General features: G+C 33.8%; 1 protein-coding gene and 1 long non-coding RNA gene across 8 annotated transcripts in view; both read left to right on the forward strand.

Annotated features, from left to right (window-relative positions):
- Positions 1-19,142, forward strand: part of ATP8B3 (ATPase phospholipid transporting 8B3) — an 84,961-nt gene that overhangs the window by 46,043 nt on the left and 19,776 nt on the right. The gene's annotated exons all lie outside the window — the stretch shown is intronic.
- Positions 783-10,565, forward strand: LOC116271716. Its single transcript, XR_004180427.1, has 3 exons — positions 783-2,730; positions 6,863-7,189; positions 9,973-10,565. It is a non-coding gene; the product is annotated as an uncharacterized LOC116271716 (long non-coding RNA).

The following is a 19,142-nucleotide window of genomic DNA, read 5'->3' on the forward strand; positions in this document are numbered from 1 at the left end:
TCAAATTCATACTTGGAACTTTAACAGGCTTCTTTAAGAAGTTGTTGGAGCCAGTAGACATTGAAGGCATAAATAATTTCAACTTGATTAATATAACAAATTGAAATGAATATATTTCATTTATTTATCCACTGCAAGACCTTGATATACATATACAGAATACTAAAGAAACAATGTTAGAAAGCAACAACAAAATGATAGCTCAACCCATAAATTTTAAAACACCCAGAAATTATTTATGAGTTACAAAGTAAACCAAAACACAAACTACAAACTTCTCACAAGTGAACAATAAAATCTCTTCATATCAATTTAGAGCTAAATTTGTTTTATTTTTTAATAAATGAGAAAGACTGAAAATACACTAAAAAAAAGTTCTAAGATTTCAACTCAGGAAAACAGAAAAAAAGAGCAGCAATATAATCCAAAAGAAAACTGAAGATGGAATCCAAAAATATAAAAAGAAAAGATGTTTAAATTAAAATAAAAACAATAGAATTTGCCAGGCACGGTGACTCACACCTGTAATCCCAGCGCTTAGAGAGACCAAGGAGGGTGAATGACTTGAGTTCAGGAGTTCGAGACCAGCCTGGCCAACATCGTGAAACCCAGTCTCCACTAAAAATACAGAAACTAGTTGGGCATGGTGGCATGAGCGCCTGTAGTCCCAGGAAGCTGAGGCAGGAGAATCTCTTGAACCTGGGAGGCAGAGGTTACAATGAGCCGAGATCATGCCACTGCACTTCAGCCTGGGTGAGAGAGTAAGAGACTCTGTTAAAAAAAAAAAAAAAAAAAAAGCCAGAATTTATCAACAGCAAACACTGGTTCTTTAAGCTGACTAATAAATTTGACAACCTTTTGTAAATATGAAGAAAGAAAACCAGAAAGTAAATACTAGTAGCATTAGAAGTGAGAAATAATTATGGCATATTTGTAATGGAGATGTTAAAAAATCTTGTAACAGAATTCTGCTATGACTAAACTACCAGCAAACCTTGAAAAATGTCACTTCCCTAAGGTTCATGGGTTGCCAATATTGGTCCAAAACCCTTTCCAAGAAACAAACAAAAGAAAAAACAAACAACCACAAAAAAACACTTAAATAGGAAAATAACCTTAGAGGCACATAAAATGGTAGTCACATTACTACCAAACTCATCCATGCAATACTCCAATATTTTTTCTTATAAAAATTAACCTAAAGACTAGTAAAATGTGGAAAATTACTAGTATCTTCTCTTGATATTAAAACTAGGTAGGAAGAGCAGAAGAAAAAAATTATAGACTAATGTCCCTGATAGATAAAAAAGTCTAAGAAAATATAAAATCAAATCCAGTTTTTTAAATAAATCATCAAAAGCACATATGATTTCTGCTAAGCATACAAGGATGTTCAAAAGTGTCTCTAAAACATATTGTTTGGTTAAAACGGAGAAAGAAAATAATATTGACAGTATAATAAAAGTTAAAGTATGATATACATGAAACAATACTGCATAGTTTTTGTGAAGGTAATTTTTAGGTTTCTATAATGTTACATAACAGATATGTCTGCATGGAATTATACATCTTGAAAACAGAACTGGAAAGATACACGTTAAATTGGTGCTAGTGGGTAACAGAGGAGCTAGGAATGTGATGATATTGGAGTGTCAGGAGAGACTATAACTTTATCTTAAAGTTACATTTTTTAAATTTGTATTTATTTTTACTTGTTACTATTATTTGTCTGAAGACAACTGTATTACTAAGATTTTATGTGACTTATAAGCCAAATCAACCACCACAATAATTTCCTGCTAACATTCATAGTTAAACAGTGATGATCCCAGATATTTGAAGTTTCTTTGGATGCACTTCAAAGGTTGTTTTAATGGTGTTAAAATATTTTTTTCGATCTCTTTCAATTGATCCAAGAAACATTTATTAAGGAACATAGCTGAGTATTTTGGAATTCAAACCCGATTGCTTCCTTTGAGTAGATTTATTTTGGCCGGGGGGTCTAGTTGGGGAAATAATTCAACCAACAAGTACCAGATTGAGGAACAAATCCTAGGTGACAGGTATTCATCGATTTCTGTAGGAGTATAGACACAGAGAATGTTCCCTCATGTCCTGGTCATGATTCAAAGATTTACTATATCCTGTAGAAATTATAAGAATAAGAAAAGTCTTTGGAATTTGAGGGAAATATACATTTATGTCTAGGTGTGTGTACATTTATGTGTATATGTCATACAAAGAGAAAATCTGAGATCTTATCATAGTTTTTGTTAAGTACATGGCCTCTGGCCACCTCATTAGCTCTGATAACCTCAGATTCTTCATCTACAAAAAGAAAGATATATACTAATTATTCTCTAAAGATCATTTATCCAATCATGCCTATCAGAGTGGCAAAAAAAAAAAAAAAAAAGATTGGAGAATATATTTATTTTTTGATCTGAAATATCTCCACAACAAAGAGCATATATCTACCTAACTTGTATAATGGGTATCATATGCCTGCAACCCTTGGAAGGTGACTTTTATCTTCTATTTTTCCAGAAATTGAGAAAGAAAGTTGTGGTGATCCTGGTACACCCTTATATGGAATTAGAGAAGGCGATGGATTTTCTAATCGTGATGTTTTAAGGTTTGAATGCCAGTTTGGGTTTGAATTAATTGGAGAGAAATCCATTGTTTGTCAAGAGAATAACCAATGGTCTGCAAACATACCCATCTGTATCTGTGAGTACCAAATGCTTTGCTCTCAGACAGCATATGTTACCCTGTCCTTGCATATAATTGCTTTTGTAATTAATTGCAAAGAGCTGCAACCGTGTAATTATTTTTGGATGAGTAGCACTTTGTGATACTATCTTTAACAAGTGTGCTTATGCCAAATTATAAATTTTATTACAGATTTAAATAAAGTTAACATAGTTCACTTGGTAATGGCAAAATATATATTACGTGTGTTCTTACAACATTTTATTTCGTGGCATTTTATACTTTCTAGATAGCATACTTCTTATGGAAATTATACATCTGAATGAATTCTAATAGACTCATTTATTTTAATAAGATAGTATAAGTTTATTTGCAATCAAAAACATTAAAATATTTAAAGCTTATATTTTATGTATAATGCACTAATTTATTTTTGCTTGTAGATGTTAACACTAATGCATGAGGTGACATTTTTTTATATTGCATAGGACACAATTCATTAACATTAATGATATGCAATATGCTTGGATTAAAATAGTGTATTCAAATACATTAAGATATTGCAGTTTAACTACAGTAAAAGTATAATTTGTATTGTCTATTCATGTACTTGGTGGGCTCAATTAAATACTGTCTTCGTTACATTAAAATGAAGTGGATATTTTTAGAATCTGGCAGAAATTTCCCTAATAACAGTATATTGTGTTTGCTCTTCAGGAAGTCTAGAAGAGGAAAAGTGCACAGGTTCCCTTCACAGAGTCTTTTTGTTTTAGTTCTTATCTTTAACCAAGATCACTTGGTGAAGTTCTTGTAAGAGAAGAAAACATATTAGGAGGATCTGATTCGATTTACTAAAGCTTAGTAATACTTCAAAATACTTTTGTTGAAAGTTTTTAATTCTAGGTGTTCTTTTAGGAGGACAACGTTGACTTAATACTGGAGAATTCATTAATGTAATATATCACATCAAAAATAAAAATATTTTAAGAACATTTTAATAGACTCCAAAATGCATTTAGTGAAAATATTGAAAATTTTGCTGACTAAAACCAATTTTTAAAACATTCTTGAATACTAGGAAGCATTTTTTACTATTTTAAAATTAAGTCTAATATCCTGATATGTGATAAAAATGTAGCAATTAATAATGTTTTATATACCAGTAATAGCTAACTTGAAAATACATTTAAAAGAGAATGTATTCAGAAAAAACAGTTATAAAATACATATAAATAATCCTCATATATTTCAAATAACTCATACAAAAAAATTATAAAACTATACAAGAAAAGAAAATTTTATGGGAACAAAATACAGATAGAAGCCATGTTCCTGAATGATAAACTAATATATCAAATACATGAGTTATACAGAAATTGCTTTTAATTTTAGTCAAAATTCTAACATAGTTTTTCTGGGAACTTGGCGTACTGCATTGACATATAGCTAAGTAAAAATCAGGTAGGAGTAGGTACAAGAATTTTGTAAATGCAAAGTGCTTCTGTGGATGCTAAATTATCATACTAAGTTATGAGTATGATACCGACAAATTGTAACACACTTGGCAAAGGGAAGTTACATAAAAACTGCATCTGATATAATTAAGAATTTAAAGTATGATATAAGCATCTATCTATCTGATAATAGAGATTAAAGTGGTGTCTTTGGTTAGCTCTTGCTCCAAGTGGGGATCATTCAGATCAGGAGATGACAAACCGACTGTGGGCCAAATCCATCCTCCTGCCTGGATTTTTAAGTAAAGTTTTACTGGAACATAACCAAACACTTTCATTTACTGATTGTGCATAGCTGCCTTCCAGCGACAATTGCAGAATTAAATAGTTGCAAAGGAGATCGTATGGTTTGCAAAGCCAAAGCATTTATTACCTACTCCTTTACAGAAAAAGATTGCCAATCCTTAATTTAGATAGGAGTTATAGGATCAAATTATTTCAGGACCCAGGCAGGAAAGAGTGTGAAGAGGGAATAGGAGTAAGCATGTGTGCACCCATTTTGGAAGTGGTAGGAAACTGGGGTGCCTTAACTTTTCAGGATAAGTTAGAATAAAAGATGTTTTTCCCTTAAATATGAAATATGATGATTTTTTGATGCGATTTCAAATTTTTATGGGGGCAGAAGAAAAAAAAAAATCAAGCCGAACACATCTGCAATCTGAATTCAATTAATGCAAGCTTTAGTTTAACTCATAAAATTATGCAGAAAAAAATAGATTTAAAGTGCAAAATATTTTTGAATGATAAAATGGTAAAAGTTATATAGAGAGATTATCTATCGGTAGATGCAGCTATACCTGTGGTTTCATATTTGTGTAGATAAAGAAATAGATATTGGTGTAATGTCTGAATGTTAATAAAATATATGACCCTAAAAGATTGTAAGAAATGCAAACAATTATTTCAATATTCAAATTAAAAATAATGTATGCCAAAATATTATTAAAATAAAATAATGAGAAACTTTTATGCATATTATAAAGAGATCATAATCTTAAATGATTAGATTTATGAGCAGATAATTTTTTAAAAGATAATAAAAATGTCTAATAAAAGTAAGAAATCTTCAACTTCTCTAGTAGTCAATAAATGCAAGTTAAGACAATGAGTTATCACTTTTCTTTTCAATGGAGGAAAAGGAAAATAATCACAATATTTTATACTGGTACAGGTGTTATATTCTTTGATATTTCCATTATTTTTCAATAATGTTGAAATAACTTTTTAAATCAGAAATTTAGCAAAATGTTTTGAGACTAAAATTCATATCCTTTGTCATACTAAGTACTTTTTTTTGAAAATGTATACCAAAGAAATAATGAACAAAAAAATCTTTCTTCAAGAATATAGTCAGTGTTATTTATATTGCAAAAATTTTTAAATACAATTTTAAATGTCAAACACTAGAAGAAAAGTTAATCTTCATATGTCCATAAAAATTAATGGGGTGAGAGTTTTAACTAATAACTATAAATTTTGCTTAAAAACTTGACTTGAAAATCTCACATATTAAGTATAAGGAAAACATAATTTAGTACAAAATATAGGAAATTCAATTTTTTAAAAAATATGTAATAAAAGGCCAGCCTTGGTAGCTCATGCCTGTAATCCCAGCACTTTGGGAGGCCGAGGTGGGTGGATCACTTGAGGACAGGGGTTCGAGACCAGCCTGACCAACATGACGAAACCCCATCTCTAATAAAAATACAAAAATTAGCTGGGCTTGACGGGCGTGCCTGTAATCCCAGCTACTAGGGAAGCTGAGGTGGGAGAATGGCTTGAACCCGGAAGGTGGAGGTTGCAGTGATCCTAGATGGCGCCATTGCACTCCAGCCTGCGCGACAAAATGAGACTCTGTCTCTGAAAACAAACAAACAAAATGTAATGAAAACTTTGGAAGATAATATATCGACACTTAAACTTTGATTTTCTTTGAGTAGTATATCATTTTCTTTTCTGTTTCTTTATTTTTCCTCTGCTTTCTAAATGTTCTATGTGAACTTTCAAATCAGATGTTTTAAAAGTTAAAAAACTGGAGGAGAAAGACGACTTCATTTTAGTGTGATGCAAGAGCTCTCATTTAGTTGTTCTTCAGGTTTTAGCCACTAATAATGTCTGTTATAGAAGTTAATTTATCTCTTTATTTGTGTGGTAAACTATCAGAGCATCCACTGCCACCATAGAAATGAAACTCACACATTGATAACCACTACCTTGAGTATTTTCTGAGCCACCGGATTCTTGTTCTGTTAATATCCACTTAATAATATTTGTCTTCAATCATTTCAAGAACCTTATTCCTTTCTATGGGAACTTCCATATATTTCTTCATTTTTTAAACACTGAAATGAACACTTTGCACAGTCTAACATAAGCAAGATATGTGTCAAAAAATTGCTATTATTCCAATTATATTTTTGTGCATTAAAGGTAGAGCCTTAAGTTTATCCAAAGTACTAGTTGCCTTTTTCAATATGTAAAAATGGTAACCTTTTTGTTCTGTTTTATAATTTACATAATTTAATATTATCTTATTATACTGCTAATTGATTATCATAATTGTAGAATATGAGAAAATAAGGTGAAATATTATTTTTGAATATTTATCATATTTTATAATCTTCCTATTTCACCAGTTCCCTGCCTCTCTAACTTTACTGCACCAATGGGAACAGTTCTTTCTCCTGATTACCCAGAAGGGTATGGAAATAATTTAAATTGCATCTGGACGATAATCTCTGATCCAGGGAGCCGGATACATCTTTCTTTCAATGATTTTGATCTGGAATCCCAGTTTGATTTCCTTGCTGTGAAAGATGGTGACTCTCCAGATTCCCCAATTCTTGGAACCTTTACTGGGGCTGAGGTGCCTTCCCATCTTACTAGTAATAGTCACATACTGCGATTAGAATTTCAGGCTGACCACTCTATGTCAGGACGTGGCTTTAACATCACTTACAACAGTAAGTTTCTGTTTCTGTTTTTTTCCCATATAATATATTTCTATAAATTTGAGTTGAAAAGTGATCATGCATGTGGGTTCTCTTGTTTCCTAGTTAAGAAAATTTGTAAAAGCTGTAAATCTCATTGTGCCAAAGTTGATCATTTCTTCCTTCATTTCCAATCACATTTTACTCCTTATTATTACTATTATTATGATTATTAATACATTTCTTTCTTTGTGAGAGGTCCAATATCAAGGAAATATGTTTCAAATATTGTTTTTATGTAAGACAATATATTTATAATTGTTATATCAGCCAACATATTTATATCTTAGCATAAACTCAAACCTATTATAGATCACGTACTTTGCTATTTGTATGCAACGTGAAAGAGAAATAGAGTTTCCCTTGAAGATATTCATGCACCAATAGATGTTAAACAACTAATAATGGCATAGAATTAAAATTCCAAAGAAGAAATCACGTGACTACAGTAGCATCATAGAAAAGGAAGTAATGACCTTTGGATCTTAGTTTTGTTTTAGGTTTTATAACTGAGCCACAATACTCACATTAGTAAAACCACAGTGGATTGCTATAAAGAATAAATTAGGTGATGCATGTGAATAATTTAGCACAAAGTACATATTACCTAGTAAAAGCTTAATAAACATAATAAACATTAGCCATTATTGTTTAGTTGATTTTTGAACTATAATCTTGACATTTTGTGTTACTGTGTGAGATGTTGAATATTATTTATCTGCAAAAATGTTTATAATTCTAGAAAAAAGATGAATCACATAAAAAAGAAAAAATTTTAGTAGATTAATAATACATACTAATGCCTCTGTTTGCAAATATTATACCTGAAACCATAGAATACTAGTAATTTTTATTGCTTTTCCTTGAAGCTTTTACACTGTGTCAGACCAATTGGATGAGTTAATATTTAAGTGTCACATAATAATAGGATTTAGTTTCCAGCTCTTCCTGTTGCTTTATAGAAAGAATTTCACACCTCACTCCCATCCTCACCTATTCAATGTTAAGCTTTGGCAGGTAGTAACGAAGTATAGTTGTTGTATTTTCAAAGCGACACTAGTGGTGAATAGTGTAACTGTAAGTTGTAAACATGTAATTGCCTATTATCAAAGTTAAATTAGCGGTGAAGTGTGTCATAGAAACTTGTTGTATAAAAAGACTGCTTTATCTGAGAATCTTTTAAAAATATTTTATGTACATCTCTAAAGATAGATACGTATATGCATCTATCTATCTGTAATTTTTATTTTGTCTTAAATAAACAATATTATTACCTTTAATGTTGATAGTTTTTCAGGGTATTATGGAACTAGTTCTCCCTGTTCCTGGTTCTGTTCTATAGTAAATAATCAATAATGTGAAATTTATTTTATTTAATGCTTACTAATCAGATTCATTTTTTCTGAAAAAATGTCAATCAGGTACTCTATATTAGAGTCGCACTGCTTAATTAAAATTGAGTTTTTAAAATTACAAAATAAAATAATAATTGGAAATATGTATACATACAAAACATATTTTATGTATTCTAAAACTTACCTTAATATTATTTTGCACTGTTTCATTCAAAATAAGGAGAACAGACAGTAAAATTATACAATTTATAACCAGCATCAAAGTGATGATTAGTGAGAAAATATAAAATAACTGCCTGTACTAATGCAGTATAAATATAATAAATTATAAGCATCTCATAAAATATATTTTACACATTTAGACTTTGCTACTTTAAATATTATTCCATTTATATTATAATACATTAAAATTTTATAATATACAATTGGTCACCCAGATGAACACAGAGAAAAATTTGGATTGTTCATGTAATCTATAATCTATGAAAAATTCAAATAAACACATTTTTATTATACTCCTGCCCTTTGCTGTAATTTAGCCAAATATAAACTGTGAGAGAAACAAGGTAGAATAAGATAGTGGCCCTGAACTCAAGAACTCATGTTCTCCTGAGAGATATGAGACAGATAACCCAAGATACAATAGGTTGTTGAGAAAAAATTAAAAACCAGTCTAGGGAACACATTTCAATCCTATCAAGTCCTATTTCTATGACCTTAGGCAAGCGACTTAACTTTTCCTAAGTCTAACATTACTCTTTTGAATAGATGGCAATACTTTCCTCATCTAAATATTAAATGAGATAATAACATATCACAGTGCCTAGAACATGATAATTGCAAAAGAATTAACTCTCTTCCCTTTTCACAGATGGCAGAAAATAAATGTCATGGAAAATTATTTTTAAAAATTGTAAAACTTTCATACTAGATTGAGACATTTCACTTTATTTCTCACTGTGAAACTCACTCTCTCTCTATTTCCAGTTGGAAATACACAAAAATAAAGAAAAATTTCTGAAGGGGTTTGGTCAATTGCTTTGCATTTTAATTAGTTGAAATTCTGACCAGCTTATACTGGAAATATTTGCATATTCTTAGCTAGTCTCATGGTCTCCAGAAATAAGCAGAAATAATTCTATTTTGAAATTTTATAATTTTAGAGTATAATTCGTATTTTAAAAAATCACATTTATTGTACATCACAGGCAAACAAGTATGGTCAGAGGAGAACCTCAAATTTAAAGCAAATAAATAAAAACTTGTGTAGAAATAAACACAACCTTTTAAAACATCTCTCTCTCTCTCTCTTTTTTTTTTTTTTTTTAACCCAAAATATAGAAAGATCTCTCTCTGGCTAATGTTGTATGTGTGTATTTTTCTTTGCATATTATTCTAAAGCATTTGGACATAATGAATGCCCTGATCCTGGAATACCAATCAATGCACGGCGGTTTGGGGACAACTTTCAATTAGGAAGTTCAATTTCAGTAATTTGTGAAGAAGGATTTATTAAAACCCAGGGAACAGAAACAATTACATGTATTCTGATGGATGGAAAAGTAATGTGGAGTGGACCAATTCCAAAATGTGGAGGTAAGTGTAGTGTGGAGTGAGAAGTAGAACCTCATCATCATTATGCACAAGAAACCGCAACAGGAAACACATTATCCTACCAGGACTGTCATAATCATTACCTTAAAACATTTCTTTGTATTCTATATTAAACATATGTTGTTCAGGAAATTACACTTTTAATTTTTCATATTGAAATAAATTTTTAGAAATCTTTTAGAAGCTTTCTTTTAAAAAAAGCTCTTATTAAAAGATACACATTAATAAATGGTAAATATTGGTCACATGTGTAAACCCTCTTTAGTATACTTCAAAGTTATAGTTTAATACACTTTATAGTTTCCATTCATTTTTTTCTTGGTATTTTAGTTATTCATGGTACACACTAATTTTCAAAAATGTGTTAATAATAATCAATTATCATAAAAATTATCATAAATACATTTATGCTAAAACAGTCATTTATTTAAAATATATGATTTTTGAAAGCATCTTTTGCTAATGTTTTTCAGTTTTTATTTTTCCAATTAAATGTATTTAACAAGGTTCAGGGCATATGTGTGTGTGTGTGTGTTTGTGTGTGATATATGTATGATCTTTGGAATAATAATAATAATTATTATTATTATTATTTTTAAACCGATTCTCACTCTTTTACCCAGACTGGAGTGCAAAGGCGCAATCTCAGCTCACTGCAACCTCTGCCTCCTAGGTTCAAGCAATTCTCCTGCCTCAGTCTCCAGAGTAGATGGGATTACAGGTGCTTGCCACCGTGCCTGGCTAATTTTTTGTATTTTTAGTAGAGACACGGTTTTACCATGTTGGCCAGGCTAGTCTCAAACTCTTGGTATCAAGTGATCTGCCTGCCTCAGCCTCCCAAAGTGCTGGGATTACAGGAATGAGCCACTGTGCCTGACCTGTTTTTGTATATATACACTCATATAAAATCTCAAATTATGTTGGTAAGAAGGAAGGATGATCATAATTAAAAATAAAACACATCAATTATACAGTATATAAATTTAGAATCTACTGAAATGAGGCACCTTTATTTAGATTTGCCCTAGGAGAGTTAACATTCTAAGTTTTAATTTCTCCTTCCACTATAGTATCTAATAATACATATCTATTTTATTAAAAAGATATAAATGTGCTAGGCACGGTGGCTCACGCCTGTAATCCCAGCACTTTAAGAGGCCGAGGCGGGTGGATCAAGAGGTCAGGAGATCGAGACCATCCTGGCCAACATGGCAAAACCCCGTCTCTACTAAAATACAAAAAAAAAAAAAAAAAAAAAAAAAAAAATTAGCTGGGCTTGGTGGCACGCGCCTGTAGCCACAGCTACTCAGGATGCTGAGACAGGGGAATCACTTGAAACTGGGAGGCGGAGCTTGCAGTGAGCCGAGATTGTGCCACCGCACTCCAGCCTGGCGATAGAGCGAGACTCCCACTAAAAAAAAAAAAAAAAGAAAAGAAAAAAAGAAAAAGGAAAAAAAAGATTTTAAATGAACTTTTACTAAGAAATAGATGAACTATAACTGTATAACACTCTTTAGTAGATTGCCATATGGTAATTGATTATTTTAAAAGTAGTTTCTTTTTCTTATTTTCCAAGTTTTTCTTCTTACCTGTCTGCAAACTGACTAGCTGGTAAATTAAGAATATTTAATACGTAGTTTTCCAAAGTATAGCAGATGTAATTGAAGCATTACCTATATATTGCTGACTTTCATTGGATTGAACATTTTCATAATGTCTCATAATGAAGTAATCCCAGACCATGTAATTATGTTTTCCTAGTGGCCTCTTCAATTAACACTTTTCTCCTTTTTACTTCTAATTGCTTTCTCATTTGTAATATCGGGGGGCAGAACACGATGACTTTAGTGTTCCTTTTCAAACTTCAAATAGTACGAGTTCAGCAGGGGCTACTCTGTCAATAATTATGACTATGATGTTATTTTAAAAACATAGTGGATTTGCATAATAATGGACTAAGGTAAAAAGGGAAAATGGATTGTATGGATAGTAATACTTCGTTTTTCCATCATTCATTTTGCCGGAGCTCACCCATTCTTTTAACATAGTTTTTGATCCAGCCTTGGGGAACCAGTAAGAAAAATCTACATTAGCATTTTTGTTTGTTTGTTTTGAGACAGAGTTTTGCTCTTGTCGCCCAGGCTGGAGAGCAGTGGCACCATCTCTGCTCACTGCAACCTCCGCCGCCTGGGTTCAAGATATTCTTGTGCCTCAGACTCCTGAGAAGCTGGGCCTATAGGTGCGCACCACCATGCCCGTCTAATTTTTTTGTGTACTTAGTAGAAACTGGGTTTCTCCATGTTGGCCAGGCTGGTCTTGAACTACTGACCTCAAGTGATCCGCCTGCCTCGGCCTCCCAAAGTGCTGGGATCACAAGCGTGAGCCACCGCTCCCTGTAGCCACACATTAGTATTTGAAGGAATAGTAGGAAATGGGAGAAAAGTGTGTTTCAGGCAAAAGGAATAGAGCCAGTTCAGTGTGACTGCAGTGGAGGACAGAGTGGGTTGGATCTGATGAAAGACTAGAGAAGTCCAGAGCATTAGACCCTTTGTAAATAATGCTAAGTAGCCCCAAAGTTACCCTGGGGCTGATCGGACGCCATTGCAGCTGGGAAATGACATTGTCTGAGCCTCAACCTCCCCTGCACTGAAATTTGTTTTAAATCTCAGTGGACACATACAGAGACCACTTCTAGGTAATTTTTGAATTTTGTTGGATCCTCGTTTGCCTAATTTGGGTATTGGTTTCAGAGTTGCTTGGTGCCTAGCTTCATGGTGGAGGTAAAAGTAAATAGTAATATCAATCAATAATTTAATTGATTGATTAATTAGATAGAGCAATTTCAGGGAGATTTTTACTATCTGTGAAAAACAGCTGGAAACCATCATTCTTAGCAAACTATCACAAGAACAGAAAACCAAACACCGCATGTTCTCACTCATAGGTGGGAACTGAACAATAAGATCACTTGGACTCGGGAAGGGGAACATCACACACCGGGGCCTATCATGGGGTGGGGGGTGGGGGGAGGGATTGCATTGGGAGTTATACCTGATGTAAATGACGAGTTGATGGGTGCTGACGAGTTGATGGGTGCAGCACACCGACATGGCACAAGTATACATATGTAACAAACCTGCACGTTATGCACATGTACCCTAGAACTTAAAGTATAATAATAATAATAAATAAAAAAGAAAAAATAAAAAAGAAAAAAAGAAAAAAAAGAAAAAGAAAAACAAATGGCATTTAACTTTTAAAAATAAATAAGATAAAATATTCAGAACTGTAACTTGACAAAGGCCAATAAGCCCTCCGCACATCCCAAAGAGAACCTCTATGAAGTTTCTGATGGACACGAATTGTTTTTCTCTATGTGTGAGTGAAATTACACACAATTGGCTCACCTGCCTGTTTGTGGACCCAGTAGTAAGGTGGAAACATCACTAAGGATGAGGTTGGAACCAAGGAAGGCAGAACTGGAGTGGGCCAGAAGCAATCTTAGGGTGGCCTTTGCCAGGTTACTACTCTATCCCAAACCACCCTCTGAGCCAGTTTCCACCCAAAAAAGCAGACTGTTGTCAACTCTATAACTAACTCAGGTGGGTTTGATTTCTTAGCCTCTAATTAAGATTTGTATTGATTTCCTTTGGTTTTGCCGAAATTCTACTTAGGTACTAATAATGAAAGTCTGAGACTAGCTGAGGAAATCTTATTTTTATTTTTCCTAAATTAAAAAAAAAAACAAAACCTTCCCCATCGCCCCACCATTCCTGAAACTTCCAGAGCCACTCCCACTTACATAGAGAGCTATGGTTGGGAGCCTACTTCTCCTGTCTCCTTTTTTTCTCTAGACAGTCTGTATTTTCAAAGATAAAAATTTGCCTATTATTTATTATAGTTCATCTTTGGGGCACTATCACAGCCTCCAACATTTACAAATGTTAGCAAATGTTAACATGCTTAACATTTTAGTTGAAACTTTTAAATCATCATAATATTAAACATTTCAAATAGAATAACTTTTTAAATGTACATGTTTGCATTTTCTGGTTAAAACAACTAAATTTCTTCTTCTATTTTATTCTCTTCAAAATCAAATTCATTGTTAAAAGTTATGTATGTATATGGATTGCTGTGTATTAAAATTGGAAGGTAGAACATTTTGTTTGAATCAGAACTTACAGAACAATGGAAGTCAGTATAAAATGTTTTTGTTCGAAAACTCAGAGCTTCAATCCACTTAAAGATTACCACCATCCCCAACTCCTTTGTATCATAAGTGTCTAAACGTTTAGGCATATTGGCAAATTTGTGATCCACCAATGTCAATCAGTCCTCAAACTGATGAATCAATCAGTCCCTAAAACTTTGGGAAATCTTTGAGAATAGTTAAAGAAACTTTCATCTGCCATAGTCCGTGAATAAGGATTGTCAGACCAAAAGGGAGAAATATCATAATATGTTGCAGATTTATGATCCCACATTTCAGGTAACTTAAATATAATTATTTAACATAATTTGGTTATACATTTTATTCACTGACCTGAAGTTCAACACTGATGCATTAACTATAAGGATAGATTGGGACTTTCTGAAAATTTCAACTCATTTCTCTAGAACAAATTTTCGCCATAAAGAAGAAAGATTAGTTGCCTTTTAAGGCCTTATGAGCTTTCAGTTCTGCTAATGGAAAACAAAATACGTTACTGTAATCAGCATTGCAGTTATTTCACACTGAATTCCACAAACTGTCATCTTAACTTGGTTTAATGGCAGGCAATGACTCCTTCACCGACACTGAGACAGTAGCCTGAATATATCTGGCTCTCCCTAGGGCCAGTCTCTTCATGGCATCTTCTTCAAAGAAACATTCTAAAGCCCTGAAGAACTGCGTAGACGATTGTTGTAGACCTCCTTTAATGAGTTGACCCGGGATTTTCATAATGTATCACACAGAAAGCTTTCTAAAAATCCTCTTCCTCTCTCTTCACCAGTGTCCCACTCATAGCAGCTGCTTAAACTACTGTCCTCCCTTCACAACACAGCTTCCCTCACGATCATTTATTTTACTATTCTGCACAGTCCAGGCCCTTTTTGGATATCTTGTGAGCCTCCTCACTAAGTTCAGCCCTCTTCAAGTACAGTTTTCTCGCTTCCTTCTTGGAATTGCTTTTTTTCATACCCTAAATCTACCTTTTTATTTCTTGTAATATTATCAGAATTTCAGGGGCCTCTGAGGACATCATAAAGCTCATCTGTATCATAACCTTCAAAGTTCTTTCTACCAGCCTAAGTGCAAGGAAGTTTGGAAATGGGACAAAACATAATTGTATTTCTTTTTTTTTTTTTTTTTTTGAGATGGAGTTTCGCTCTTGTTGCCCAGGCTGGAGTACAATGGTGCAATCTTGGCTCAGCGGCGGAACCTCCGCTTCCCGGGTTCCAGCAATTTCCTGCCTCAGCCTCCCAAGTAGCTGGGATAACAGGCATGCACCAGCATGCCCAGCTAATTTTTTTGTATTTTTAGTAGAGACGGGATTTCACAATGTTGGTCAGGCTGGTCTTGAACTCCCGACCTTAGTTGATCCGCCCACTTCGACCTCCCGAAGTGCTGGGATTACAGGTGTGAGCCACCACACTCGGCCAAATTTCAATTTTATTTCTCCACTTAAGCATGTGTATGTGTGTCTCCTGAAATATGAGTAAGGCAGTCCATTTTATTTTCTTTTTTTGAGATGGAGTCTCAGACTCTGTCACCCAGACTCGCGTGCAGTGGCGCAATCTCGGCTCACTGCAAGCTCCGCCTCCTGGGTTCACGCCATTCTCCTGCCTCAGCCTCCCGAGTAGCTGGGACTACAGGCGCCCGCCACTGCGCCCGGCTAATTTTTTCTATTTTTAGTAGAGACAGGGTTTCACCATGGTCTCGATCTCCTGACCTTGTGATCCGCCCGCCTCAGCCTCCCAAAGTGCTGGGATTACAGGCGTGAGCCACCGCGCCCGGCCAGTGGCGCAATTTTGACTCACTGCTACCTCCACCTCCTAGGTTCAAGCAATTCTACTGCCTCAGCTTCCTGAGTAGTTGGGATTACAGGTGTGCACCACCATGCCCAGCTAATTTTTATGTTTTTAGTAGAGATGGGGTTTCATCATATTGGCCAGGATTGGTCTTGAACTCCTAACCTCAGATGATCTACCTGTCTCAGCCTCCCAAAATGCTAGATTACAGGTGTGAACCACTGTGCCTAGCTAAGACAGTACTTTCACTTAATTCTTTCTTTCAAGGGAACATCACACAACGGAATTCCCTTTATTGTACTAGGCAATGCAAACTGGAACCATCCTTGACCCACAAAATTCCCAAATCCTGTAATCATCCAGTAAAATCCCACAGAATTCCTTGTCACTGGAATTTTCCTTGTGACCAGTACTGCTATACAGAAGGCAAATTTTAAGAGTAATATTTGACTCAGCAGAGGGATTTTCCTATTGGGATTTGGGAAACTCACTCATCTCTGCCCACCTAAATCTGACCATCTAAGGGCCAACTCCAAGGGCTTGAGACTGTCTGCCTGCCTCACTGTCTGTCAAAAGGTATCTGCTTTGCTGTTTCTACCTCAAATGATCTAAGCATCATTACTTGGCTTTCTTTCTTAAATATAGCCATAATTAATTTATTTTTTCTCAGTTCTGATTTACTTTACCAGATTCTTGAAATCAGTTTGTAAAGAAGAGTGTCTGTGATTATTTGGTAAATTAGCTATAGGTAATTCTGCCATGATCTTGTTGCAGGTACTTTTGATTTTCCAATTTTTTAATACTTTTTCCTAGTAGGAATCTTGCTTTTAATTTGTTCTGTGAGTTTAACACACAGCCAGAAAATGTCTTTCCAAAACTTTTACTCAACTCAACTTCATCTAGATATTTATCTTCTCTAGGATGATGAAGCCAACTGCCACTAGACTAGATGGTGGTTTTGGTGAGTCTGAGTCTACAGATAGCACCTAATGCCCAATGCCACAGATTAGGAATCATAATCTCAAATGCTTACAGGAGCAAGGAAGTAACAGAAATGAATTAGATGGGCTAAAGGAAGCAGGCTACTCTCCCAAGGGACACGTGTGTTTTCCCACTTTTTATACAGACATAGTTATAGATAAATATTTCTGTGCTTAAAAACAATACAAATAATACAAAAATAGTATTATTGACAGCTGAGAGCAATGTTTCCATTAGCTTACACAATACCTTCATGGACATTAGAAAAGAACAGCAATCAATCCATTGTGCTAGGCCAGTGAAGCAGTTTAGAAACCATATATTGGACAGCAAACTCTATTCCTTCTAAGAAAGCACACCAATGTCTCCATAAATTGAGTATCCTTTGGGGCCACTTAAGAATCATTTTGCAAAGTAGTTATTTCACGAGGAAGTTTCTTGAGTTACTCTTTTTTGTTGTGAAGCTGTGTAACACTGTTTAAGTCCGATCCTCTAGCAACTAGAGTCTAACTGGAACATCCTATCTTGAATTGTGCATTCTCCCCCAAATGATCATTTCAAATTCAAAGAGCTCTCTGCAATATCCTTTTGGCTTTGCATTGATATTCCCCTCATGTCTTATCCTATTTTTACCATGAGACAGTACAATTTTGCTAATAATTTAGCTCTTAATGTGGCTCAGTTATCTAGTATGATTTGATTTCAGGCAGACTAAAGAACTATACCAAAGTTATTTAAGAAGCATTGATAAATAACAGAGATTTTTACTTTGATTTTTTTTTTTTTTGAGTTAGGATGCAAGTGTTTTATACAATGAAGTAAACAGAAAGCTTCTCAAATATATTTCTAAGCCATCTTTTCCCCCTTCTCACCCACCATTCAAGGTAGCTTGTAAAAATCATCACAATCATCATCATTATCATGTATTTTCCTTTCTGTCTTCCCCCATGCTTACACACACAGTCCTCCCATCCCTGTTTTTCTTCTCTCCCTTCCTATTTTCCTTTCCAGGGCCCATGTCTTTGCTTACATGAATTCAGTCCCTCTGTCACACACATTATCCTCAATTTACCAGAAAATCCACTCCACTATACTCTGCACCCAAGAAAGATTCATTAATTCCATTCTAACGGTTTTCAGTTGACATTCTATCTTCTTGGAAGCTTGGCGAATAAATTCTCCACCTTGTTATAAGAAATTATATACTGGTTTTGAAAACAAGAAGAGAGACAGCAAGTTTTTGACACATATTCTCAGCTGCTCTCTGAGTTGCATTTCTACTTTATAATGCCCGCTTCTGAATTTGCCAGTAACAAGCCAGCCAATGAATCCCAAAAGAACTTGAAAGAGATGCCAGGCCATGAGATGTAGTATAAAACAAGAAGGTTTTCTTTCTAAGTGTCAAGCAGTGATAACTAAGTCATCTTGAGTTTTCTGTTTTAAAAAACAAGACAGTTGGACATAAATTAATTCTCCTGGGTTGCAGCCACAGAAGGAAACAGTTCCTGAATATAAAGATTTATTATTCATTGGTGAATCCTTTAAAACAAAATGCTACTGAACTATACTCACGTAGAGTGAAAGTTGAAAAGGATTTTATTGCAGAACAAAAATGAAAGATGCATTTATGTATTCATTATTTTGTTATAGAATCTGAAATTAATACCATTTTTGTTTTAAAATCAAATTTTCCTCAATAATTTAAAGTTATATAATTATTTTGTTTATGGAAAAATAAGTTACACAAGTCTAAAAATTATGTTATTAACTTTTATTTTATTAAATATACTGCTTAGGCTCATTTTAGTCTCCCTTCCTGGTTTCTCCTCCTCTCTGTGATCTGTTTAAGTGCATGTCCCAGAGCTACATTTTGGATATTTTCTGCTCTCTATTTCATTCATTTCACTGGTGATTTTTCAATCAGTATCTAACTGTAAACAATATCTATATGGTGCTGTCTC

Source organism: Papio anubis, chromosome 20 (assembly GCF_008728515.1).
Source record: "Papio anubis isolate 15944 chromosome 20, Panubis1.0, whole genome shotgun sequence".
NCBI lineage: Eukaryota > Metazoa > Chordata > Mammalia > Primates > Cercopithecidae > Papio > Papio anubis.